Source organism: Pan troglodytes, chromosome 14 (assembly GCF_028858775.2).
Source record: "Pan troglodytes isolate AG18354 chromosome 14, NHGRI_mPanTro3-v2.0_pri, whole genome shotgun sequence".
NCBI lineage: Eukaryota > Metazoa > Chordata > Mammalia > Primates > Hominidae > Pan > Pan troglodytes.
In genome coordinates, this window is record NC_072412.2 from 86,492,353 (window position 1) to 86,520,341 (window position 27,989).

At 34.4% G+C, this 27,989-nt stretch overlaps 1 long non-coding RNA gene across 2 annotated transcripts in view; it reads left to right on the forward strand.

Annotated features, from left to right (window-relative positions):
* Positions 1-27,989, forward strand: part of LOC100609517 (uncharacterized) — a 203,524-nt gene that overhangs the window by 75,630 nt on the left and 99,905 nt on the right. For both annotated transcript variants that reach the window (XR_001708789.4, XR_008538853.2), the window contains one exon: positions 23,289-23,512. This is a non-coding gene — a long non-coding RNA (uncharacterized LOC100609517). The remainder of the gene's footprint in view (positions 1-23,288; positions 23,513-27,989) is intronic.

A 27,989-nucleotide genomic window follows, 5' to 3' on the forward strand; every position in this document is an offset into this window, starting at 1 on the left:
ATCCCAAGGCATTTTTCATTAACATTCATTTGTATTAATAACAAAATGCAAAAATAGAAAAGTCTTTAATACTAAAATTTTTTTAGATCATTCTGCTTATCTTAGATACTAATCTTACTGCTAAGGGGGTATTCTAAACATAGATAACTTTGTGTTGGATAATATACTTCAAACAATAATGAGCTTTTTCTGGTGTTTGAACCAACACCGACAAATTCAGCAATGTGTCAATGAAGCTATTAGTGCAGCACTTTTACTTATTCCCAGCTAAGCTTATGATAAGAACAAATAAATTGCCATTCATTATGGCAAAAAGAAAATTGATGTGTGATATAAAGTGTCAGGTGGAATATGGAATACTTCTTTTTGTCCTAAATTATATTTTCATATATTTTTCAGAAGATTCATGGAGTTGATTTTCAAGGCATTTGCTTACACAATCCCACCTGTGAACAATTGTTTCTTACCTTAATGTGTCCATAACATGTGACTAGTATGATATCACTGGATATTGGGACATGATGGTTAATTTTGTATGTCAACTTGACTGGGCTAAGGGGTGCCCAAATATTTCATCAGACATTTTTTTCTGGGTGTGTCTGTAGGAATGTTTTTGGTTGAGATTAACAACTGAATCAATAGACTGAGTAAAGCAAAGTAGATTGACCTCTTTTTTGTGGGTGACCCTCATCCAATCAGTTGAAGACCTGAATAGAACCAAAAGGCTGACCTTCCATGAGTATGGGCAAACTCTTCCTATCTGACAGCTTGAGCTGGGACACTGGCCTTTTATTGCTTTCAGAATCTAAATGAAACATGGGCTCTTCTTGGTTCTCAAGCCTGCTGGCTTTTAGACTGGAACTTTATGCCATTGACTTTCTTGGTTCTCTGGACTTCAGGCTTGGAATAGAAGTACACCATCAACTCAACTCTCTTGAGTCTCCAGCTTGCCAACTGCTGCTCTTAGGATTTCTCAGCTTCCATAATTGTGTGAGCCAATTCCTTATAATACATGATGTCTTCTTTCTTTCTTCCTTTCTTCCTTTCTTCCTTTCTTTCTTTCTTCCTTTCTTTCTTCTTTTTCTTTCTTCCTTTCTCTTTCTTTCTTTCTTTTTCTTTCTCTCTTTCTTTTCTTTTCTTCTTTTCTTTCTTTCTCTCTCTCTGTCTCTGTCTTGTGTGTGTGTGTGTATACCCCACCCCCCCAACACACGCACACATATTCTGCATTCTATTGGTTCTTCTTCTCTGGAGCCCTGACCAGCACAGGGGCTCACTGTTATTATGTTTTACTCCTAAATAGTTTCTTTTCTTGCTCTTTCCTTGCAGTTCTAATTGCCTTGCTCTTTCCTTGTAGTGCTCTTTCCTTGCAGAGGAAGCATAAACACAAGAGTTGAAAACATAGTGGGACTTTATGCTGGGCAAATTTGGGAAAAAACTTTCCCCCTGAGTTCAGAACTCTTATTTTTTCCCACCAGTCAATTCTTATCTAGAGTGTTCCGTAAAGCTGGTGTATTAGTTTCTTAGGACTGCCATAACAGAGTATCACAAACAAAATTGCTTGAAACAATAGAATCTTGTTGTCTCACAGTTCTGGAAGTGAAAACTCTGAAATCAAGCCTCAGCAATGTCATGCTGTCTCAGAAACCCATGGAGGAATCCTCGCTTACCTCTTCCCAGCTTCTGGTAATGTCTGTCAATCTTTGACATTCTTTTTACACTACATAATTCTAATTTCTGCCTTCATCTAAACATAGTATACTCCCTATATATCTCTGTCTTCTCATGACCATTTGCAGAGAGAGAGAGAGAGAGAGAGAGTAGTGAATGTGACAACCGTTTCTACTTAACTAATTTTGAGTTACTATGAGGATAAACTGAAAACTAATTTAAAGTGTTCCCAAAGTGTTTAGCATACAATAACAAGATGTCTATAAATATTACCTCTATAAATGTTATCATTACCTCCAGTATCTGTGATATTGAGTTTGTGTGGTTATGATCATTTTTATCATTTATTTGTTTAGTTAGTTCATTCAGGGGATTGTTACATATAGATTCACTCAGGTGGGTTGGAAACACTACATTTATTCAAATAAAACCATGGCCTAGTGTAAAATATCATTGATGACTCAATAGAAGGATAAATGTTTGCTATATTTTTAATTGTTCAATTAATTTCACAAAAATTATTTAGCATCTTGTGTTCATTGATGCTATTCATTTACTCTTTCTGCAGACAAATGTTTGCCACCTGCTTTGTGTCAGCAACCCTGTTCGGTGCTAAGAAATAAAGTCAGCACCTCTTCCTTCAAGGGACTCTCTATCTGGTGGTATTCCAGATAGATTGATTGATACATGAGTAATACATACTTATTGATAAATAAGTGAATCAATAATTATTACATAGAGGGGGCCACATCTAAATAGAGGGCTTTGAGGTAGAGATATTGTACATGCCTAAACGTTCTAAAGGCATGTTTGAGATAAATAAATTTAAAACAAGAGAAGCAGGAAGAGTCAAGCAGGATTTTTTAAAATATGGAAGATATTTTCTGACATTTATAGACTTTGGAGGCAAAAAGCAAGAATAAAGACTACTTTGCAGTTGTAATGGTGATTGAAGAAAATTTATGGAGCCAAATAATGCAGCAGATGGAAAGGTGTAAAATCTGATACACAAAAGGACAGGTTGATTTTAAAAAAGAAAAAAGATATCTCGTTCTCTATGATAGATGGGAGTATAGATACGTTTGTAAAGTTGGGGTAAAATTTGAATTAGTTCAGGTAGTGATGATTTAAGTTTTCTTCAAAGGCAATTTTCTATGATGAGGCTAGGAAGAAATTTGAATAGAAATCTTGAGGAAAAATTTTAAGTTTTGGAATAATTTTTGAGGAAATAGAAAGAAAACTGCTTAAGGAAAATCAAAGATTATTGAGAAATATTAAATCCCCAGGGTGAGTTGACAACTACACTTTTATTTTAAGGCAAATCTGTGTATTTAAGAGAATTTCTGAGAAGTGTTCAGACAAATCTGTGTATTTGGAATAATTTCTTTAGAAGTATTTGGGAGCTGAGACATGGTAATATTAAAATCCTAAGATTAGTAAGTCATATTATATACATTTATATTCTTAGCTTCTTAAAAATTTTTGCTGCTGAATAATTTTTGTTGTTTTTTTATTGTTGTTAATATAAAGTTGAAATCTAATTTGTTTTTTCATTTGCTTCTGCTCCAGTCACCTATAAGCCATTCATTTAGTTAGAAATTCTCAAAGAAACTTTTAACCTGCAGGGGTTCTTTCTGTCATTGTTCAAATGACATCCATTATGATCCACCGTCACTGTGTTCAGTATGTGTTGGAGAACTCTTACCTCTAGATATCCTCTCCTCACTTTGCCTCAATCATCTATTGAGAATGTGTGAATAAGAAAGTATTTATCAATATGTCATGAATGTAAAATGATACAAGCAAGGGGCCCTTTTGTTCAGTGAAGCCTCTACCAATTGGCATTGTGACTAGTACATTTTTATCATTAGTTCCATACTTTTAGTCCATTCATACAATTCAAATACAGAAAAAAATGACTTCAAGTAAATGTTAACAGATGCTTTTACCTTTGTTTGTTCATGTGTGTGTTTGTTTTTGGATCTTTCCCCAAGAGCATATATTTACAGTAAGGAAAGGTGAATGAAGCCCTGATAGCTGTACCAGAGACTGGGAGGAGAGTAAAGAAGTGAATGAGAACAGAGAAAGCTGTTCTTAGAGACTTTCATTATAACTGCCAAAGCTGTAATCTGCTTCTTCTTCTGATAGCCATATCTCTAGTCAGTGGCTGCTCACAAAAGTAAAACAATTCAATTTGAGGTTTGGGGAAGATCAATTATAAATTAAGTCTGGAGTCTGAATTTGTTAGAAGAAATATTGAAGCATGTGACAGTAACTGGAGGTGGCAGTAGTGTGAGTATAAAAGGGTATTAGTGCTGTCAGAGCATGTTTAGACATTGGGAAATATAGGTCAGCAGCTTAGAAAGGCACTAAGTTGGAGACAAGTTTGGAAAATATTTACATAAAAATAATCTCTGTCATTCAGGTTATGGACTCGTGTTGTTTACCACTGGAGGGAGTGGAGTACCAAAAAAAAAAAAAAAAGCCATTTAACATAGTGATTGAGGGGTGCGGTGGCTCACGCCTGTAATCCCAGCACTTTGGGAGGCTGAGGCAGGCAGATCAGCTGAGGTCAGGAGTTCAAGACCAGCCTGGCCAACATGGTGAAACCCCGTCTCTACTAAAAAATACAAAAATTAGCCAGGTGTGATGATGCACACCTGTAATCCCAGCTACTTGGGAGGCTGATGCAGGAGAATCACTTGAACCCAGGAGGCAGAGGTTGCAGTGAGCTGACATCGCACCATTGCACTTCAACCTGGGCAACAGAATGAGACTTCATCTCAAAAAACAAACAACAAAAACATAGTGATTGAGAACTCTGGCCTTAGACTCTGATTGATTCGATGTCAAATTACCATTTCAGGAAGTTATATTTAACCCTGAACAAGATACACAACATATCTTACCCTTGGTGTGAGCATTAACATAGAGATAATAACTATACTTATTTCAGGGAGTTTCCGTTGAGGATTATATGGGATAATACATGTAACATGTTTAGCAGATATCTGTCTGACATTTACTGTGTGCTCAATAGGTGTTAGTTAATGTTATTATTAATGTTATTATTAATGTTATCATTATTACTTTATGTAATAATGTATCTCCATCGGGTACAGAGAATACTTGATAAAAATATGAGAGGAAATTTAATGATTCTTTTAAAAAATATGCTAGAGTCACAAGTCAGCACCTAGTGAATGCTAGTATATTCACAGCATATCCAAAATTCAGTTCAATGAAAATGGAAATCCAACCTCAGTGTGTAACAACTTTCAATCTCCAAAATCAATTTTTGTGAGTATGGAGTGATAATCTTTTACCCATGCTTTTCAGAATGAGAGCTTTACAAGAGGGTTGTCTAATAGTTAAATCTATTTAAAAAGATATTTCTGTAAACATACTAAAGTGCTTCCTGTCTCTGATCAGTTCTTGCTGAATGACATGGCATTGCACAGTGTGAGTGCCTGAAACTTAAAATACAGGAAACTCTAGATCATTCTTAATAAATAAATCATGTGTGTTCCTGCCATCAATTCTGCTAACGCTTTTGTAGAAGCCAAAGCTGGTGTTGTGGTAAACTATCAATAATTAGGACCAACCAGGTCAGCTGTTTAGTGCCTTGATGTGACAGCAATATCTGTTCCTGTATATTTTTCTTTATTTTAGAACACTGAAGCACATTTTATTAAAAAAATTAGTTCCTAGAATATATTCATTCTTGTAACCATTGTTTTTTTCTATGCGGCAATAAAACATCCATAAAAAGTAAACTACTTTTGAATAGCAAAGATAATCCTGTTGTTTTAGGCATTAAATTCTCTAATTACTTAGTAATATTTGATTGAATGCCTTGTGTTGAAAACGTCATTACTTGCCATACTTCTTGGCTGTACCTACAACACTAGTAGGAAAAGGTGAAATCAGCTGAAAACAATAAAAAATTAAAAAGAAAAAAATTTTGATTCTTTATATTTTCAAAAAGAATGCAGTGGTCAACTCCATTCTGGGAGATAAATAGGTTATTATTAAGGAATGGACAAATCAAGCATATGATTAGCAGTTTAAATTCATTTAATATAAATTTACATTAACTTAAAAAACATAAATCTCATATATGCACTTAGTAATAGTTTCCCTTAAAGAAATGTAAAATAGTAACTAAATACAAAATTGGAGTGCTTTCACTTTGAAATCACTTTAAGTGCCTATTCTTATTCTCCTCAAAGTGATAAGTTTGCTAAATGTCTGTTTTAGTTTTGATTTCCACCAAAATACTTTTTCATTTAGCAAGTATCTGTACATTTTTGGAAAATTTGGCTTTGATACAAATGTTATTCACATAACAATTCAATAAATATAGCTATGAAGTAAGCACTACACTTTTTATGGGCATACTTGGCTAAATAATCATGTGATCTTTATCCTAAAGAAATTTTTATTAAACTAGGTAAAGCAGTTAAGTGAATACATTTTTTACAATATAGTGTGATAATAGCTATGATAAAGGCATTTATGGGATTCCAGGTGAGCATAGAATGAGGCAATAAAATCGTGTAGAGTGGCGATAAAAGTATAGTTAGAATAGAGATTTTAAGAAGAGAATAATAGGATATTATACTAGAGTGTTAGGTAGGCACCTGATTACAAATTGCCTTGTTGGTTAAATTAAAGGGCTTGAATTTTAACTAGAAAACTAAAGAAAATGCATTATATAATTTTAATTAGAAGTAATATGCAAACAGAAATGCACTTTTGAAAGTTTACTCCCATCCTGGGACATGAGAATGAGATCGGAAGGCAAGAGATCAGTTAGGAGGTTGCTGCTATAGGTTAAGTGTGGATTTCTGGGCTTATATTGTAGTTTATAGTGATAACAAATACATGGAGGAGTTGATATGTTTGACAGATCTTTAAAGTATAAATTCATAAATCCTTGGTAAGATGGGTGATGAGGAAGAGAGAAAATATATTAGCACACCTTAATTTTCCCCAAATTGTTCTTCCTTAAAAATAGAAAGACACTAGCTGGGTGCGGTAACTAGCACTTACAATCCCAGCACTTTGGGAGGCCAAGGTGGGCAGATCACTTGAGGCCAGGAGTTTGAGACCTGCTGGGCAACATAGTGAAAACCTGTCTCTACTAAAAACACAAAAGTTATCCGGGCATGGTGGAGCATGCCTGTATTCCCAGCTACTTGGGAGGATATGGCATGAAAATTGTTTGAAGCCAGAAGGCAGAGGTTGTAGCGAGCTGAGATTGCACCATTGCATTTTTGCCTGGACAACAGAGCAAGACTCTGGAAAAAAAAAAAAAAAGAGAGACAGACACGTATTTACATATTTGAGAAGAATAATTGAAAATTGCTGTATATACTATGTTTAAATGAAGTTGTAGATAATACTCAATATTTGAGTATGTATGTATTTATTTACATGACTTTTAGTGCAAATATTATAAATGGTTAAGAACCCTGTATTATTTTCCTGTGGCTGCTTCAAAAATTACCACATACTTGGTGAATTAAAACAACAGAAATTTATTCTTTTATAGCTCTGGAGTCAGGAATTATGAAATCAGTATCAGTGGGCTGGAACTGAGGTGTCAGAAGGGCCATGCTCCCTCTTAAGGAGCTAAGGGAGAATTCATTTCTTGCCTCTTCCAGCTTCTGAATGCTGCTGGTATTTATTGGTTTATGCCTACATTACTTCAATCTTGAAAGCCAACCATCTTAAAATCTGTCTTCACTTTGCATTCACATTACCTCCTCTTCATGGGTAATATGTTTCCCTGCCTTTCTTCATAAGGACACTTGTGATTGCATTTAGGACCCACCTGACATCCCAGAATAATCTCCCCATCTGAAGATATTTAAAGGTTTCAGGGATTAGGACATAATATTTATTTTGGCAGTGGTTGGGGAGAAAGCATTAACCACTAACTAAAATGCCTGTTGTTATATAGTTAAAAGAGTAAAACATCTAGACTAGCTATATTTCTTTGTGTCAAACATCAAGTATGCACTGATAGGATTTGAAAAAAAAGAGCTTGAATTTTGTGGAATGCTGTATGAGTCCACTTATGAAAAGCCCTAGAAGAAGCAAATTCATAGAGACAGAAAGTAGAATAGAGGTTTTCAAAGGTCAGGGGAAAGAGGATACGGAGAGTTATAATTTATTGGGTACAGAGTTTCTGTTTGAAATGGTGAAAATGATTTGGAAATGGATGGTGTTTATGGTTGCACAACATTGTGAAAGTACATTTGCCATTGAATTATACACTTAAAAATGGCTTAAATTATAAATTTCATGTTATTTATATTTTACCACAATTTTTAAAAAGCTTGTAGAAAAATTATGTTTTGCCTTGTTAAGAAAAAGCTGACCCAAATGTCAGAACACAGAGACACAGACTTAAGATAAAAAATGACTCAACTTTTTCTCTGCCCTTTGATTAAATCTATAACGCCATCAACATTACCCCAAATGGATATTTTGAGAGTTGATTTTGTGTAAGAAATCCTGGATGCAAGACGGAAACAACTGCCAAACAGTAAGGCAAAAAAATATGAGTAGAGACAAAAACAAAACAAAACAAAACAAAACAGAACCGACACCATCTTCTGCTCCAAGTAAGATTACAAAACAAATTTCAAAAACCTGAAAAAAAATGTGATGTTAAAAAAGCGAAGGCAGTCAATTGGATGACATTAAAAATATAGAATGAACTGAGAAAAAATAGTTTAAAATATGTATGTGTAGAGGGTGTATACTTCTGGCCACGATATAGTAATGGGTGCTGTGTTTGCATTTTCTTTTAAAAGAATAAGAGAAAAAAATATGATACACTGATTTTTCAGACTTAGGATAACAAGCCAAAAAATGAATAATGGTTGAAGGGAAATAATTGGGATAGGTACCCCAACATTTTGCTGAGGATGGTTTTCAGGATGCAATACAGGCAGGGAAAATCAAGCAGGCCTGTCTGTTCCTTGGAGGTAAAGATCAGAATTTGGAGAGATCAAACTGCTAGAATTTTGGGGGCAGCATAGTTGGGGGGCGGGGAAACGAGCTACATCAACAAGGCTTCAAAGATCTCCAGAAAGTACCTCTTGGATTTTTGGCTACATAGTAATCTACAAATATTAGTAAGAACTATCCAAGGCCAAAGGGAAGAATGACAATAACAAAAATGCTTCATGTAAGGCTGGACGCAGTGGCTCACACCTGTAATCCCAGCACGTTGGGAGGCCAAAGCAGGCAGATCACTTGAGTCCAAGAGTTCAGGACCAGCCTGGGCAACATGGTGAAACCCTGTCTCGACCAAAAATACAAAAATTAGCCTGACATGGTGGTGTATGCCTGTACTTCCAGCTACTTGGGGGGCTGAGGTGGGAGAATAGCTTGAGGCCGGGAGTTTGCAGTGAGCCTGGGAGACAGAGCGAGACTCTTTCTGAAAAAAAAAAAAGAAAAAAAAAAAAAAAAGAGAAGGAAAGAAGGAGAGAGAGAGAGAAAGGAAAGAAGACCACATGTAAAACAGTACACCCAACAGTCCCTCTCATAATGCATTTGGATATTTGGATATTAGGTAAAGTCCTCAGAAGTAAATCACATTAGTTATTCAGGAAAAATCAAGCCAGAAGACAATGGAGCATTATCTTTGAAATACTGAAAGGGGAGGAAAAACCTGTTATTTTGTTTGTTTAAGTTTTTATTTATTTTTTATTTATTTTTTTTTTTTTGAGATGGAGTCTCGCTCTGTCACCAGGATGAGGATGGAGTGCAGTGGCACGATCTCAGCTCACTGCAACTCCGCTTCCCAGGTTCAAGCGATTCTTCTGCCTCAGCCTCCTGAGTAGCTGGGACTACAGGCATGCCACCATGCCCAGCTAATTTTTGTATTTTTAGTAGAAACAGGGTTTCACCATGTTGGCCAGGATGGTCTCAATCTCTTGACCTTATGATCCGCCTGCCTTGGCCTCCCAAAGTGCTGGGATTACAGGCATGAGCCACCAAAATCGAAAAAATAAAAAATTGAAAGTGAAATAGTTTCCTGACAACAAAAGAAAATTAATCATCAGCAGGCCTATGCTAATATGTTTATAAATTTGTCAGGCAAGAAGTAAATAATACCACATAAAAATGTGGAGCTAAAAATAAGAATGAAAGCTCCTTTCTTTCCTCCGAGAAAGCTAAATACTTGGGTAAGATACAAGAAAACTAAGAGTAAATTAATCATACTGTAAGCAGAAGTCAGGAAAAAAATAAAGGTAACAACAGAAATAAATGAAAAAGGAATACTGAAAAAAAGAGAAAAATTAATGAAAACTAAATCTGATTCTCTGAGTAAATAAGTACAATTAATAAACCTATATTCAGAATAGTTGGAACAAAAAAAGATGACACAAATTACCAATGTCTAAAAAAGAAGAGACCTCACAGGTATTAAAAAATACTAAGAGAATATTATAAACAGTTTTTAGTCGATAAATCTTACAACTTTCAAGAAATAGATAAATTCCTTGAAAGAAGTAAACTACCAAATGCCACACAAAAAGAGATAAATATAAATAGTACCTTGTCTATTAAATAAATTGAATTCATAATTGAATCCTTTCAACCTAAAATACTCCAGAATCATGTGGCTTCACTTGTGAATTCGTCCAAATATTTAAAGCACCAATTCTACAAAATTCTTCCAGAAAATAGAAATGATGAGAACACTCTGTATTTTTATGAGGACAGCATTGCCCTAATACCAAAATCAGACAAACCCATTCCACGAAAAAAAAATTGTCCAATATCTCTAATGAATGTAAACATAGAAATCTTTTTTAAAATGTAAGAAAATCAAACCCATAAATAAATAACATATTGTGGTAGGCAGAATATTGAATCTCCAAAGATGCCAATGTAATAATCTCTGGGATCTATGAATATGTTACCTTGCATAGCAAAAGAGATACGATTAGGCTGCAATTTTTTTTTTTTTTTTGACGTAGTCTTGTTCTATCGCCCAGGCCAGAGTACAGTGGCATGATCTTAGCTCTGCTTCCTGGGTTCAAGTGATTCTCCTGCCTCAGCCTCCCAAGTAGCTGGGATTATAGGCGTGCACCACTATGCCCAGCTAATTTTTTGTATTTTTAGTAGAGACAGGGTTTCACCATGCTGGCCAGGCTGGTCTCAAACTCCTGACCTCATGATCTGCCCACCACGGCCTCCCAAAGTGCTGAGATTACAGGCGTGAGCCACCACGCCTGTCCTAGGCTGAAGATTTTTAAATGGAGAGATTATCTTGGATTATTTGATTGAGACCAATGTAATCAGAAGGGTTCTTAAAGGGGGAAGAAAGAGATAGGAAAGAGAGAGAGATGGGAGCAAGGAGAGAGAGTCAGAGAGAGAGAGACAGAGAGAGCTGACTAAAGAATTGTCAGAGAGATGCAAAGTTGTTGGCTTTGAAGATGGAAAATAGAGATCATGAGCCAAGGCATGTGAGTGGCCTCTTAAAGTTAATGAAGGGCGAGGAAATGAATTTACCCTTTGAGCCTCCAGAAAGGAACTCAGCCATGCCATCACCTTGAATTTAGCCTAGTGAAGCTGAGGTTGAACTCCTAACCAATAGACAAGTTTGGGTTGTTTTAAGCCATTAAGTTTGTGGTACATTTTAATAGGAGCAATAGAACAAATGATATAGATTTTTACAAATTATGTTCAAGTAGCATATGTGCCAGAAATACAATGTTGGCTCAACATTCAAAAATCAATCAATGTAGTTTATCATATTTACAGACTAAAAGCAACAACAGCGGCAACAATACATGTAATCATCTCAATTATTATGGAAAAAGCATTCAATAAATTCTAACCCACTGAAAATGAAAGTTCTGGGCAGAAATAAATCAATTAAAGGGGATTGAACATCAGCAATGTGGCAGAATAGGGCTTTCTAGAACTTGTCTTTCTGTAGAAATATCGATTTGAACAACTATCCATGCAACTATCTTGCATGGATAGTTGTTCAAATGGATATTTCTGCAGAAGGAATAAAGAAAATGCAAGAAAATACTTTCACAAGAGCTAAGAAAGCCAGGTGAGAGATTATAGCACCTAGGTGTTGCACAGAAATACACACACACACACACACACACACACATTGAAAAGGGTGGGAAAGACAGTTTCACACTATCTGTGTCACCGCTCCTCCAACCCCATGCAGCACAGCATGGAGACAGATACCTTTCATGTGGGGGAAGGAAAGGAATGTGAGTACAGGACTTGGCCTTGAATCACAACACTTAGCTCACCCCGGTAAAACCCAGCACCAGCCAAACCTCTACAGTCCCAGACTCTAGGCCAGTGACCATGACCTGGCCCTCCATGGTGCCAAGCAGGATCCCCAAGCCTCAGGCTCCAGGCCTGCCTGGGGGATTGGGTCTCCAGGCCCCCTCCACCAGCAGAAATACAATGGAAAAGATAAACAAAGCTAAGAGCTTGTTTTTAAAAATACATATAAACAAAATTAACAAACATCTAGTTAAACTTACTTTTAAAAGGAGAAGAATCAAATAAATAACAGAAATAAAAGGGGAGTCATTATAACTGAAATAACAGAAATACGAAGTTCATAAGAGATTACTATGAGCAATTATATGCCAACAAATTGGATAACCTAGAAGAAATAAGTAAATTCCTAGCCACATACAACCTATCAAGACTAAATCATGAAGAAATAGAAAACCTAAATAGACCATACTAAGTAAGGAGGTTTAATAAGTAATGAAATGTCTCCCATAAAAAAACAAACAAACAAACAAAAAACAAAGATCTTATGGCTTCATTGATAAATTGTACTAAAAATGTACAGAAGAAGTAATAACCATGCTCAAATGCTTCCTAAAAATTGAAAAAAATATCAGAATAATTTAAAGAGGTCAGCATTTCTCTGATACCAAAGCCAGACAAGGACACTGTAAGAAAAGAAAATTACAGACCAATATCCCTGATGAACATAGATGCAAAAATCCTCAACAATACACTAGTAAACTGAATTCAACAGCACATTAAAAAAGGTTGCTCACCTTGATCAAGTGGGATTCATCCCGTGGATGAGAAGATGGTTTAACATATGCAAATCTATAAATGTGATACACCACATCAATAGAATAAAGGGCAAAAAAATTATTATTCCAACAGATGAAGAAAAAGCATTTGACAAAATTCAACATCCTTTCATAATAAAAACTCTCAACAAATTACATACAGAAGGAAAGTCCTTCAACATGATAAAGACCACAGATGACAAATTCACAGCTAACTTCATGCTCAACAGTGAAAACTTGAAAGCATTTCCCTAAGATCAGGAAGAAGACAAGAAAGACCACTGTCACCACCTCCATTCAACATCGTAGCAGAAGTCCTAGCCAGAGCAATTACCAAGAGAAGATATAAAAGGCATCCAAATTGGAAAGAAGTAAGTTAAATTGTCCTTATTTGTAGACTATGTGATCTTATATGTAGAAGATTCTAAAGACTCCACCAAAAAACTCTTAGGAGTAGTAAACAAATTATATAACGTTGCAAAATACAAAATCAACATAATAAAAAATCAGTAATGTTTCTACACACTAATGACAAATCACTTGAAAAAAATCAAGAGAATAATCCCATTCACAATAGCTACAAAAAATTACTAAGGAGTAAATTTAAGCAGGGAGTTGAAAGACCTGTGCATTGAGAACACCCATGAAAAAAATTGAAGAAGAAATAAATAAATGAAAAAAGTCTATGTTCATGGATCAAAAGAATTAATATTGCTAAAATGTCCATGCTTTCAAAGTGATCTACAGGTTCAATGCAATCTCTATCAAAATTCCAATGACGTTTTTCACAGAAATAGATTAAACCATTCTAAGATTTGTATGAAAACACAAAGGACGTCTAGGGGCCAAGAAAATCTTGAGTAAAATGAACAAAGTTGGAGCTATCATGCTACCCAACTTCAGGAAGTAATACAAGCTATAGTAATCAAACCAATATAATACTGGCATAAAAGCAAAAACATAGATAAATGGAACAGACTAGAAAGCCCAGAAATAAAACCATGCATTTATGGTCAATTGAGTTTTGATAAAGCTTCCAAGAACTCCCAATGGGGAAAGGACAGCCTCTTCAATAAATGTTGTTATCCACATGAAAAAAATAAAATAAAATTGGATCCTCATCTGAAGTAAGAACTGAAATTATAAAACTACTTAATGAAAACATAGAGAAAAACTTCATGGCATTGGTCTGGCAAATAATTTTTTGGATATGATCCCAGAAGTATAGACAACAAAAGCAAAAATAGACAAATGAAATTATTTCAAACTGAAAATTTTCCACACAGCCAAAGCAACAATCAATAGAGTGAATCACATTGCCTTAACCTACAAAATGGGAGAAAATATTTCTAAAGCATACATCTTATAAGGAGTTATTATTCAAAATATATAAGGAGCTCAACTTAATAAGAAAACAACCCAATTAAAAATGGGCAAATAATCTTAATAGATACTTCTCAAAAAAAGACATATGAGTGGCAAACAAGTGCTCAGTAGCACATCAGTGAAAACGTGCTCAATATCACTTATTATCAGAGAAATGCAAATTAAACCCCAATTAGATAGCGTCTCACCCCTGCTAGAATGGCTATTATTAAAAAGATGAACTATAATGTGTTGTTGAGGATGCTGAGAAACAGGAACCTTTGTACACTGTTAGTGGGAGTGTAGATTAGTACAGTCATTATGGAAAACACTATAGAGATTTTTTAAAAATTAAAAATAGAACTATCATATGATCCAACAATCTCACAACTGGGTATATATTCAAAAGACATGAAATCAGTATATCAAAGAGATGTCTGCACTCCCATGTTCACTGAAGCATTATTCACAGTTGCCAAGATTTGAAATCAATCTGAGTGTCCATCTGTTGTTGAATGAATTTTTAAAATGTGCTATATATCCGTAATGGAATACTCTTCAGCCATCAAGAAAAGGAAATCTGTCATTTGCTATAATATAGATGAACCTGAGGGACATTATATTAAGTAAAATAAGGCAGGTACAGAAAGACAAATATCACAGGATCTCACTTATTATGTGGAATCCAAAAATGTTGAACTCATAGAAGTAGAGAGTAGAATGGTGGTTACCAGGGGCTGAGGTGGGGTATGTTTGAGGAGATTTGGTCAAATGATACAAGTTTTCAGTAAGATAGGAGGAATAAGATTAATAGATCTATTGTATTACATGGTGACTATAATTAATAACGAAGTATTTTGTTCTTGAAAATTGCTGAGAGTAGATTTTAAGTATTGTCCTAATAAAATTATAACTATATGAGGTAATGTATATATTAATTAGCTTAATACAGTCATTCCATCATGTATACATATTTCACAACATCATGTTGTACATGATAAATATATACACTTTTACCAACTTTAGAAATAAATAAATTAATTTTTTAAAAGAAATGGGAGTTTTGTCAATTCAATAATGCACATCTACTAAAAATCTGCTGGTACACTTGGTAAAATATTGAATTCTTTAAGCTCAAGGTTGATACATAAAGCAAGAATGTTCTCTCTCACAACTTCTAATCAACATTGCACTATTGCCATTGCCAGTGCAAAAATACCAGGGATTAAAGAAAAATATCATATACTTTGGAAATGAAAGGATAAAATTGCCTTTATTCACAAATGACATAGTTATCTATATAGAAAATCCTAAGGAATTTCTTACAGATCTAATAAGTGAGTGTGTAACAAGCCAGGGAATATAGGTTAAATGTAGGAAATGGAATCAAATTACCATATATTGATGATGAATAATTGGAAATTAAAATAAAAAAATTTTAAAAATTAAAAATGGCTAACATATTGGAAGTAAGAGATGTAATCACTGAAAATTCTCATTTGAAAAGTATGTATTTCAGAAAAAATGAACCATTTACAAATGAAGACACCATAAAAATTAAAAAGTAAGAAATAAGTTAAAACTGATTGTAATATCTGATGAGATAAATATCTAGAATATATTCAGTCACACACACACACACACACACACACGCACACACACAAATGAGAAGGACAAAAGCATCAAGAGAACCCAATACAAGGTTGGGCAAATGATGCAAACATACAACTCACAGCAAATGAAATAAACAAGACCAATAAACATAGTGCAAAATATCCCATACTACTGGTAAACAGATAAATGCAAATGAAAACAGTATAATACCATATTATTCTCATTAGAGAGACAAAATTTTAAAAGATCTGGCATGTATATGAAGCAGTAGAAAGTCACGACTCAGGGTAATTATTGGTAGCTTGTAACTGTTGAAGATATTTACTGATAAAATTTAGCTTTCTAATTTTATGTATAAAACCCAGACTCTAAGACTCTAGCATATGTACAAAAAAGAACAAGTTGTGTGCATGATTACTCATTGAAGGATTGGTTTGGTTTTAATAATGAATGTGAAAAAGTATGATATTATACTCCAGATATCCATCAACAACAGAAAGGATAACCAAAGTGTAATAATGCAACACATTACTGTACAACAATTATAATAAATGAACAAGCAATATGTATATTAATTGGAGCAGATCTTAATGGTATAATATGTAGTACCAAAAACAAGATGAAAAATAATACATATAATATGACGACATTTAGATATGTTTAAAAGTATTCAGTATGCAGCTTGATATTGTTTACAGCCACATAGGTATATAGTAAAAGTATAAAAAGGACTCTTCAAAATGAGAATCAGCAAATTCAGATTACTGAGTACCTCAGAGGAGAGATAGAGGGAATTAAAATTAGGGAGGAATAGACAATCAAAAGATTATTTAAAAGCCCAAAACAAATAAACAACATATAAAGGTGTCCTGAACCTGGATTGATTCATAAAATGAAGTTTATAATATTTTTCTCTACACTTTTCACTATATTTGAACTATTTAATGATAAAATAGACCAAAGTAAAGAGAAACTGCTGTTGTGTTTATCAATAAGTTTAAGGTTGATTTTGGGACTTTATTTATTAATTATGTAATTCATACCAGTTTACAACCAAGTGAGACAGCATTGCATGGCAGTGAAACCTATTCTTGTTCAATCTATTATTTAACTGTTTTATGAAATCGGTCCCACTGAGAGTTGTCTAACTGTAAAATTATAACACTTGAGGACAAACAACTAAACGTGACTATATAAAATTTAAGTCACTTTTTGCACAGAAGCTTTTGCAGCTGCCTATCTCCATGTGCACTTATTTTAAAACTCTTCGGACTAAAGTTCAGAACTTTCTGTGAGCCCGTCAACTTACTTTCTTCTGTCATTTAAGACAAGAGAACCTGGTTGCATATAAATGGCTTATTGAAAATTATTTTAATATATGTTATACAAAGCACTTTATATGTTTATGTTTTTATCTTGAGCCAAGCTTCTGTTATTTTGCTATTTCCAATGATGCAATGTATGGACATTATTAAATAAGGAAAACACTTTCATCTAAATGTAATCTTCATCATAAAATTTACTGCTGGGAAGTTCCTGTTCCAGAAACCAAAAGATAATGACTGCATGTGGAATATGCTTTTTATTTACTTTCACAATAATTTTTTAAGGTAAATCAGTTAAAAATGTAACATTCAGTTTTATCAAGATGTAAGGTTGCCGTACTAGTTTCATTTGATACCTACTGACACTACCATGCTCTTTAAAAGTTTGGACACTTTTGTTTTAGTATTCTTTTTATCTCCTTATTCTGGGACTTTTCATCTCTAAGCTGGGGATAATAATATTTCCATGATTTCAGAAAGCTTTGTAGTATTCTGATCCTCATAATTGTAATCTTCTATATTAAAAGAAGAAATAAAACAGAAGTGTGAAAGTGTTGTCCAGGCATTCATTGAATAGTTTGGGTCTTTTGGCCTTCCATTTACTAGTAACATATACATCCAAAATTGGTCTCTTAATTCAGCAAATTTTTTTTTGTGTGAGAAATGTGTTCTTTCATTTTATTTTTTATTTATGATACTTTAAGTTCTGGGATACATGTATAGAACATGCAGGTTTGTTACATAGGTATATCTGTGCCATGGTGGTTTGCTGCACCCATCAACCCGACAACTACATTAAGTATTTCTCCTAATGCTATCCCTCCCCTTGCCCCCACCCCCCGACAGGCCCCAGAGTGTGATGTTCCCCTCCCTGTGTCCATGTGTTCTCCTTGTTCAACTCCCACCTATGAGTGAGAACATATGGTGTTTGGTTGAATGACTAAGTCTCGCTCTGTCACCCAGGCTGGAGTGCAGTGGCGTGATGTCAACTTACGGCAACCTCAGCCTCTAGGGTTCAAGCAATTCTCCTGCCTCCACCTCCTGAGTTAATTTTTGTATAAAGTGTAAGGAAGAGGCCCAGTTTCAGTTTTCTGCATATGGCTAGCCAGCTTTTCCAACGCCATTTATTAAATAGGGACTCCTTTCCCTATTGCTTGCTTTCATCAGGTTCGTCAAAGATCAGATGGCTGTAGATGTGTGGTGTTATTTCTGAGGCCTCTTCTGTTCCATTGGTCTATATATCTGTTTTGGTACCAGTACAATTCTGTTTTGGTTACTGTAGACTTGTAGTATAGTTTGAAGTCAGGTAGCATGATGCCTCCAGCTTTGTTCTTTTTGCTTAGGACTTTCTTGGGTATACAGGCTCTTTTTTGGTTCCATATGAAATTTGAAGTAGTTTTTTCTAATTCTGTGAAGAAAGTCAATGGTAACTTGATGGGAATAGCATTGAATCTATAAATTACTTTGGGTAGTATGGCCGTTTTCACAATATTGATTCTTCCTATCCATGAGCATGGAATGTTTTGCCATTTGTTTGTGTCCTCTCTTATTTCTTTGAGCAGTGGTTTGTAGTTCTCCTTGAAGAGGTCCTTCACATCCCTTGTAAGTTGGATTCCTAGGTATTTTATTCTCTTTGAAGCAATTGTTAATGGGAGTTCACTCATGATTTGGCTTTCTGTTTGTCTATTATTGGCATATAGAAATGCTTGTGATTTTTTGCACATTGATTTTGTATCCTGAGACTTGCTGAAGTTGCTTATCAGCTTAAAGAGATTTTGGGTTGAGACTATGGGGTTTCCTAAATATACAATCATGTCATCTGCAAACAGCAATAATTTGACTTCCTATGTTCCTATTTGAATACCTTTTATTTCTTTCTCTTACCTAATTGTCCTGGCTAGAACTTCCAATACTATGTTGAATAGGAATGGTAAGAGAGGGCATCCTTATCTTATGCTGGTTTTTGAAGGGAATGCTTTCAGCTTTTGCCCATTCTGTATGATATTGGCTGTGGGTTTGTCATAAATAGCTCTTAATATTTTGAGATAAGTTCCATCAGTACCTAGTTTTTTGAGAGTTCTTGTCATGAAGGGGTGTTGAATTTTATCAAAGGCCTTTTCTGCATCTATTAAGATAATCATGTGGTATCTGTCATTGGTTCTGTCTATGTAATGGATTACGTTTATTGATTTGCATATGTTGAACCAGCCTTGCATTCCAGGGATGAAACAGACTTGATCATAGTGGATAAGCTTTTTAATGTGCTGCTGGATTCGGTTTGCCAGTATTTTTTTTGAGGATTTTTGCATCGATGTTCGTCGATTTCAGGCCAGTAGGCCTGAAATTTTGTTGTTGTTGTTGTATCTCTGCCAGGTTTAGGTATCAGGATGATGCTGGCCTCATACAATGAGTTAGGGAGGAGTCCCTCTTTTTCTATTGTTTGGAATAGTTTTAGAAGGAATGGTACCAGCTCCTCTTTGTACCTCTGGTAGCCAAATTCTGCTAGAATTTGGCTGTGAATCTGTCTGGTTCTGGGCTTTTTTTGCTTGGTAGGCTATTAATTACTGCCTCAATTTCAGAACTTGTTATTGGTCTATTCAGGGATTCGACTTCTTCCTGGTTTAGGCTTGGGAGGGTGTATGTGTCCAGCAATTTATTCATTTCTTCTAGATTTTCTACTTTATTTGTGGAGAGGTGTTTATAGTATTCTCTGACTATGTCAGATTGATAACCCAGCCCTTTCAAAACACTGAAGCCTTAAGCAGAAAACTAAATAAAGGGATGTACTGCATCTTTATGCACTGTATTTAATGTTTACTAGACACTGATGTTTGATGTTTATTTGTCATTCTGCGTAAATCAAACAAAACATTTTTATTCTTGCTGTTGTGAACAATATGATTTTATTTTTTTTCATACTCAGAGTTGTTGATCACTTTAGTAGCTTTGTCTAGCTTAGAGCAAAATAATTTCTTGGGATGAAGTTAGGCCATTTCTGCGTTCACTTATTTATGGAGTATGTAAATATTTCCAATACATCTGAGAAAGAACAATCTAAGCTATTTGCACCTTTTCTAGAGGAAACACTCCCCAGAAAACCCCTCGTTATTAAGGTAGAAATATATCCCTGTTAAGAAATCAGATTTCACATATAATCCACAATTCTTAAGCACAAATATGTCAACTAGTCAAATATATTCAAAGGACAAACAGATAATTTTTGGAATACAGGATTGCTGTGAGCCTGAAAGTTCGTGTGCTCCCAGAATTCATATATTGAAGCTTAATCACCAAGTGATGGTAATAGGAGGTGGGACCCCGTGGAGGTGATTAAGTCATGAAGGTAGAACCCATGAATGGGATTAGTGCCCTTGCAAAAGAAGTCCCAGAGAGCTGTGCTGCCTCTTCCAATATCCGAGGATGAAGCTAAAAGGCACTATCTGTGAACCAGGAAATGGGCTTCCATCAGACATATAATCTGCCAGCCCCTTGGTCTCAGACTTCCCAGCCTTTAGAACTATGAGAAATACATTTCTGTTGTTTATAAGCTGACCAGTTTATGGCATTTTGTAATAGCAGCCCAAGCAAATGAAGACAGGGCATGAATAGACCACATAAATGTGTGGCATGAAAAGCAATCCTGTATGAAAAGACCTATTCATAAAAGACAATTGTCTTTTCAACCAGTGTTTTTCACACTTGGCTCATATTATGCAGTAAAGATACCTGAAGAGATTTTTTAAAATTCTCTGAATATGGACCTTACCTCAGATGTAGAAGATAAAAATCTCTGAAGTTGAGATGAAGATATTTGTATTTTAAAATACTGTGGCAGCTATTTTGGTGCACAGCCAAATTTGGGAACCCACTAACCAAATATATATTCTGGAATATAATCTTATTTTTGTCAAAACCATGGGAGTAAAAAACAATTCTCATCACAATTATAGAAACATTTCCTAGAAGTCAGTTGCAGTCAGCCTGTACCAAAAACATTTTGCATGAAAGTACTTGTGTCTGCTGGGTTTCTAGTATATTGATGGACTCAGGTTTGAATAATTACCAAAAATAATTGCATTTCCATATGTAAAATGAATTTTTATCAGCTGCAGAAAAATAAAAGTATATCAGCAATAAATACAGAATTCTGTAACAATAATAAGCACCATCACTTATGCAGTGTTTACTTTGTGCTAACAATACACTTAAAGAACCTCAGAGGTCACAGTTGGTCATGCAGGAGATCCACAAAATCGCAAATAGGAATCTGGATTTGTCCAAATAAAATCTATTATCTTGGCTATTTCTGGTTATCCACTTCATCTTTTCACCAGTCTGTTAGTGAGATGTTAGTAAACAATAGGATTATGGTGTAGAATTCTCATATATCATTTACAGTTTCTGCATATTTACACTGGTTCTGTAATGGTTTACTCATGCTTGATTAACTTAACCTTCCTATAAGTTATAAAGGACCCCAACAGGTCATTATTAAAAAGAGTTATCTAACTTAAGTGGACTTCTCTAGCCTATTAGTCATGCAGAGATACCCTGATATAAGAATATTCCTTACAAAACAGTTTCTGAACAGAGCCCACTATCAATTGAGTGTGCTTCATTTTATATCACTAAAGAAACCTTAGGGTTTTCTAAGGAGCAATTGCCTTTCTACCTGTCCCCTTTTGTCCTTCAGAAATCCCAAGCATCCTGAAATGGTTCTTGTTTCCTCTCATGCATAATTCTGAGAGGATTACTAATTGCCATAACCTATATATGCAATGTTTTAAAAGTATAGGTAGATGCATCTATCATTGTCATTTATTTTTTATTTTTATTTATTTATTTATTTTTTGAGCTGGAGTCTCGCTCTGTCACCCAGGCTGGAGTGCAGTGGCGCAATCTCGGCTCACTGCAAGCTCCACCTCCCAGGGCTCACGCCATTCTCCTGCCTCAGCCTCCCAAGTAGCTGGGACTACAGGGGCCCGCCACCACGCCTGGCTAATTTTTTGTATTTTTAGTAGAGACGGGGTTTCACCGTGTTAGCCAGGACGGTCTCCATCTCCTGACCTCATGATCCACCCACCTCGGCCTCCCAAAGTGCTGGGATTACAGGCGTGAGCCACGGCGCCCGGCCCATTGTCATTTATTTTTATAATATTCCTGAAGACATAAGAAATGACAGGATGAGGATGACAATGTTGAGGATGACAATGATGATGATGATGACGACTACAAAAGAAGTAGCGAAAGAGGGAGGAAGAAGATAAGGTGATGACAGAGAAGAAATGGAAAAGAGGAGCATAATCTTAGAATTTTTAATTGATTGGTTATTATGAACTAGGTGTAAAGCCAAGCATTTTATGTACTCTATGAAGTAGTACTGCATTACTTCCATTGCCATATGCAGAGCCAGTTATGCAAGTGGCTTTAATAACAAAACTTAAAATAGGGATGCTGGATCTCAAACTAATGTCTGCTCGATTTTCAAAGACAACTTTGCTAGAATTATATGCTTTGGGAAAAATAAATAAACAGGAGTAGAAAGCTCAGTTTGAAAAACAAATTATATACTAGTCATTTCAGTCTCTGTACAAAGGAATTCGAGGTATCTGCAAATATGTTTGCTTTTCAAGATACTTAGTAGAAAAGTAAACTGATAGTGATATTTGATAAATATTCATTTAACTGCATTTTCAGAATAGTGAATATATGCCTACTTAATTAAAAATTTTATTGTGAATAAAAAGATACTAGGTTTTCTTTTATTTTGATCATGCAATATTAACTATTAATATTAAAAACAATACTTATGACACCAAGATCTCACCATGCTGTGTTAAAAGACATTATAATTTGAAGTTAAGAATTAGAACATTTTTAATATGACAGCTGGTGGAGTGATGACTATAGTTTGAAGAATAGTACTGATACTTAAAATTTAAAAAATACTATAGAACACTCATGATAAGGTTTTATGTTTGTTTATCCTTGAGGAGTTAGATCTTATTATATACTTACTAAGCATGCCTATTTCATATTTTAAAAATTCTATTGTTCCAAAGAGCACCTCTTTAAGACAAGAGAAACTTTTCCTTCTCAAATAGTTCTAGTACTATATCATTAAAAAATCATTGGACTTTATGTTAAACCTTTTAATTTCTTGACTACCATTAAAAATTTATAATTGGAATTTTTTGTATTATTCTTCCCTTAGAGTCCACAGATACACATTTTGGATATGCCACCTACAGATGATGTAAGTGTTGTCAAGTTTCCTTTCCTGGATTTTATGTTCTTCAGGATAAGAAACAGAAGTACATAATTTGGCAAAAAGAAAAGTGATTCTCCTTTTGCCTAAGAGGCAAATGTTTTAGTGATGTGCACAATGAAAACACTACAAATTCCAACTGATATGTGATGCTGTTCTAAATGTGGGAGGTAAGAATGTCTGGGGAAAAGGAATTGTCTGTGGAGGACGGGTGGGTCTGAATGAGTAGGAGTTTGTTCCAGAAATCTAAGAAACAGATGGAGTTTGGATTTGAAGCATGACTTAGATTCAAATGTGCATCCAGAAAAATCCACTGTTCCTCTATTTTTTAATTTTCCTAGTTGAACTCCCACCTTTGATTTTTTGTGGGCTAATGTTTTTTCTGTTGCTACTGTTGAACTTTTCCTGAGCCATTTTTAAAAAATAATTATTCCTTTAATTATTTGATTACATAATTTCTTTTTCAAAATACAAGTAGAAATGGAAATGCATCCTTTTTACATGTACAGAAGAGCTATCGGACTTTGAAAGGTCCAAGTGGCACACCACTGCAGCCTGGACTAGCAGGAGAGCCTCATTTTGCTCTGGATCTTGCAGAAAGTTGGCAGATTTTTTAGGGTCAATTTCATAAATGGGCCTGTTATAAACAGTGTACACCAAAGTGGGAGAAGTAACCTTCCAAATCCAAAGAGACATACGTAGGATAAAATTCAAATGCCACTAGCTTTTTTCACCTTGAAGTAACTGACCTACAAGTCTGAACTATTGTTCGCTAACAACTGTACAGAGATATCAGGCTCCAGGATTTATCTCTTTGTTCAGAAATGTAATTTATAAAACTCATTCATGTTAACTGGCTATTCTGATTCACCAGGCCCTTTCATCATGATATTATTGATGTAGTGTTTGATCCATACATGCATAATAGATCCTTAGCCCTGTGTTGATTGATAATAGGAGTCAACAGCTAATTATAATAACTCTCTGATGTATACTGAGAATAACCATAATCTATACTAGCCAATAAGCAATTTAAATGAGAATGTAATAGGAATCCCAATCCTTGAAGATTTAAAAATTTAATGATAACATTATTGATTCCTTCAGGAATATAATCATTGCTCTTAGTTTGCTATTTTAAAAAGCTGTGAATTGTCAGTGGTTCCTTATATCTAAATTGCTTTGACTCCCTGAATGGAAAAGGCAAAATGAGAATTGTGTCAGTACTTAAAATATTTTAGACAGATTGTTTCTGGCCAATATGGCCAACCCATATAGCAAATGTGTAACAAAGACTGGATATTTTCTACATAAGAAAAATAAATAACTGGACAAAATAAAATAAAAAGATGCTCTTAATATATTTGGTATGAGACAATAGAGTACAATCCTTGAGAGAGAGGAAACAAATGAGGCAAGCTCTGCAATTGCCTAAGTTGACTGATTTGAGAGAATTTCCAGGTAACAGAGCAAGAAGATGAAACCTAGGTAGAGCTTGTCATACTTTCTGTGTTGAGGAGACTTTGCTAATCATCCAGGAAGAACACAACTTCTAGATTTCACAAGACAGTGTTGGAAATGAGAGTTGCAAAGGGAGACAACTCTAGAGATCTGTAGAAAGACCCTTCAAGTGTTCATCTGAGTACTGATCAATGCAAGTGTATGAAAACTAGTTGAGGCTTGGGTATGAATTACCTGAAAGGATTAGAATAAAAAATAACTTGAGGCCAGGCGTGGTGGCTCACGCCTATAATCCCAGCACTTTTGGAGGTCAAGGCGGGCAGATCATGAGGTCAGAATATCGAGATCTTCCTGGCTAACACAGTGAAACCCTGTCTCTACTAAAACCACAAAAAAATTAGCCAGACGTGGTGGTGGGCACCTGTAGTCCCAGCTACTCGGGAGGCTGAGGCAGGAGGATGGTGTGAACCTGGGAGGCGGAGCTTGCAGTGAGCCGAGATCACACCACTGCACTCCAGCCTGGGTGACAGAGTGAGACTCCGTCTCAAAAAAAAAAAAAGTATCAAATTACTTCTCAGTGGCATAGATGTGTCCCATAACAAAGGTTGAGAATATAAGACTACAGAAATATCCAGCACCCAGCACTCAACAAGGTAAAATTCACAGTGTCTGTTGTCCAGTGAAAAATTATCAGATATGCAAATAGGCAAGAAAATACAATCCCTAATGGGGAGAAAATTAAATCAGTTGATGCTGATACAGATGTTAGAATTGGCATAAAAGGACATTAAAACAGTTACTACAACCTTATTTCATATGCTCATAAAGCTAGAGAAAAAGCTGAATATGTTAAATAATGACAAAAAAGATATAAAAATATAGTCAAACGTCTAGAGTTGAAAACTACGGTGTCTGAGAGGAAAAAAGCACTGGATATTATAAACAGCAGATTACATATTGTAGAAAAAACAGTGAACTTAAGACATAGCAACAGAAATTACTTAAAAAACACATAGGGAAAATACTTACTTAAAAAAATAAACACAGCATCAACAAGCCTTGGGACAACTTCAAACAACCTAATAACAATTGTAACTGGAGGCATGAAGGTTGTCAGGTAGGTGAAGGGAAGTGTTAGAAAAAATATTTGAAGATATAATATGAGAATTTCCAAATTTTCTGAAAACTATAAATCATGACTGCAAAAATGTTAACAAAACAAAATTTTATACATACATTATATATATATAAAGCACAAACAAAATTTTATGCATACATCAAATATTTATAAATTTTATATATTAATTATATATATACACATGTATAATGTATCTTGGTGTATGTGTGTGTATACACACACACACACACACACAGAGATACAGACACACACACCAAGCTACATCATAATCAAATTGGTTCAAACCAGAGGAAAAAAAACACATTCTGTCTAGAACAAAGGAAAGCATAATAGCAGGTTTTTTGTGGAAACAATGCAAGCAGTAAAACAACTGAGCAACATATTTAAGTAATTGAAAGAAAAAAACTTTCTACCTAGAATTATATACCCAGCCAAAATATCTTCGACAATAAAAGTTAAAAAAAAAAGTTGAAATAATTTGTCACCAGCAGGCCTGAATAACAAGAAATTTTAAGGTTTCTCCATAAGATGAGAATTTTTCTTTTTATTTAAGTTAATGTAAAAAACAATTGATGACTTATGCAAACATAATAATGTATTGTGGGGATTATAAAAATATAGAAGTAAAATATCTGACAGGAACTGTACAAAGACTGGGAGGGAAAAAAGGAAGTATATTGTTTTAAGTTACTTATATGTGGGATGAAATAATAGTGCATGAAGTCAGGTTATGAAATTTAAGGTGTATAAACTCTAAAAGGACCACTAAAGAAACATGACAAACTTATAGCAAACAAAGGAAATAAATAAAGTAAAATAAAACCACAAAAAATATTAAATTAAAAAAGGTAGAAAAGGGGGGCAAAAAGGCTGAAAAAGAGGGAGAGAGGAGCAAAGAACAGATAGAACAAATGGAAAATAAATAGAAAAATTTTAGATATAGAATCATCACATTAAATGTAAATGGAACAAAAATGTCAGATAATGCCAAAATAGATAAAATACAAGACTCAACTATAGATATCTACAAGAAATCTTTAAATAAGGCACACATATGTAAACAGTGAAATGATAGAAAATTATATATCATGATAACATTAATTTGAAAAAAGGTGGAGAGGCTACATTAATATCTGACAAAGAATATTTCGGAACAAAGAATATTACTAAACATTAAAGAAGGTAACTTTATAATGATAAAGGGATCACTTAAGAGGTCATGGCAAACCTAAATGTTTATGCAACTCGTAATGGAACCTCAAAATACATGAAACCGTAATTGATAGAGTTTCAAGGACAAAAACAAAAATTGACCATTATAATCAGGGATATTAACACACTTATCTCAATTAAATTGAGATCTCAAAAAATTACCTGGAAAATCAGTAGCTATATATAGGACTTGAGCAGTAGTATTAAATAGATTAACTTAATTGACATTAATAGAATATTCTATCAAAGAACAAGATAATACACCTTCTTTTTAAGTCATCATGGAATATAATATAATATAGGCCTTAAAAGAAATCTCAATAAATTTAAAAAGATTCAAGTCAGATAAAGTTTTTCTGACCAAAATTTAGTTGAAATTTATTAACAGACGTCTGGAAAATCCCTGGTACTTGAAAACTATATAACACACTTATGAGTAACCCATTTGTCAAATATATTTTAAACCAAATAGCATATTTTTAAAAATCCCAGCATGTGAAAATTTGTGGAATATTGCTTACTTGGTATTAGAGGGAAATTTGTAGCACTAAAGGCCTGTTTTTATGTCTACATAAGTGTCTCGAATGAATGACCACAGCTTCCACCTTAGAAATCTAGAATACAAAAACAAATGATACCTAATGTAAGAAGAAGAAAATAATGAATATTAAAGTAAAAATCAATAAAATGGAAGATGATTTAAAGATACAGAAAAATGATGAAACTAAACCAAATAGCCATATACCTATTTGGGTATAGAGCTATTTGAATTTTCAGTTAAAACATATATATAAGAAAACTCTGAATGACTTCATTACAACAAAAACTTAGAAAGA